This window comes from Pundamilia nyererei, unplaced genomic scaffold, assembly GCF_000239375.1.
Source record: "Pundamilia nyererei isolate P.nyererei 1_Seehausen unplaced genomic scaffold, PunNye1.0 scaffold01808, whole genome shotgun sequence".
NCBI classification, from domain to species: Eukaryota; Metazoa; Chordata; class Actinopteri; order Cichliformes; family Cichlidae; genus Pundamilia; species Pundamilia nyererei.
This window is the reverse complement of record NW_005189209.1, coordinates 7,050-8,405: the sequence shown is the minus strand read 5'-3', so window position 1 is coordinate 8,405 and position 1,356 is coordinate 7,050.

Genomic DNA, 1,356 nt, shown 5'->3' with positions numbered 1-1,356 from the left:
GGCCCCGAAATGGAGTTTGCTAAAAAAAAAAAAAAAAAAGCTGCAGGGACAGGACGACTGGTTGCAATCGAGGGAAAGATGAATGCTGCCAAGTACAGGAATATCCTGGACAAAAACCTTCTCCCGAGTGCTCAGGACCTCAGACTGGGCCCAAGGTTTACCTTGTAACCAGTCAATGACTCTAAGCACACAGCTAAAATAACGAAGGAGTGGCTTCACAACAACTCCGTGACTATTCTTGAATGGCCCAGCCAGAGCCCCAACTTGAATCCAATTGAGCATCTCTGGAGAGACTTAAAAATGGCTGTTCACCAACATTTACCATCCAACCTGACAGAACTGGAGAGGATCTGCAAGGAGGAATGGCAGAGGATCCCCAAATCCAGGCGTGAGAGACTTTCTCACGTCTGTGAGAATTTTACGCTAGGGTTAAACTTGCCCTTCAGGGAATATTGACACCTCTGCGTGGTAGAACTGACTTCCTTTAAAAAAAAAAAGTGTTTCAACATCTCTGCCATATTCATGAATGGAAGGGGTGTGAGTCGGCTTCATAAATCAAGTCAACTTGATTTGTATGGCACTAGTCAGACACAAGGTAATTCAGAGTGCTTTACAGCGGGATAAAAGAGGAAAACAAAAAGATATTTTAAATATATAAAGCATACTGTATATGGATACATGTCATGATGTAAAGCATGCACAAACGATCATGACAGTAATATAACAACAAGCAAAAATCAAACGCTTTCCCATGTTCACATATCTTGTTATATATATTTATGTCCTAATGTGTACTATTGACCATGTACTGTAGATGCTATCGTCACAATGAATCTAGGTGGTTTTCCACTACAACCTCAGTAAGGGCAATGTCAAAACAGTGCTAAAACTATGAGAAGAGCCAATCCTCCACAAACATGCCTTGTAATGACTAATCTTTAAACCGTATCCAACCAGTAGGAGTTACAGCAAATAAAAGGTTAAGAAATCTATATGAGTGGTTAAAAAGACGGAAGCAATGCCTGGCTCCGCCCCAAAGTCTGCACCTCTCCTCTGAGTTGCAAAATGTGTCATGTGGATCACGTGGACTTGTACACAACATCCATCAGGTTTTTCAGGAGTCACAGGCAGTTTTCTTTTTGAGACACCTTATAATTTTCACAGATGTTCATGTACAGTGATTTGCAAAAGTATTCGGCCTCCTTGAACTTTCCCACATTTTGTCACATTACAGCCACAAACATGAATCAATTTTATTGGAATTCCACGTGAAAGACCAACACAAAGTGGTGCACACGTGAGAAGTGGAACGAAAATCATACATGATTCCAAACATTTTTTTCAAATAAATAACTG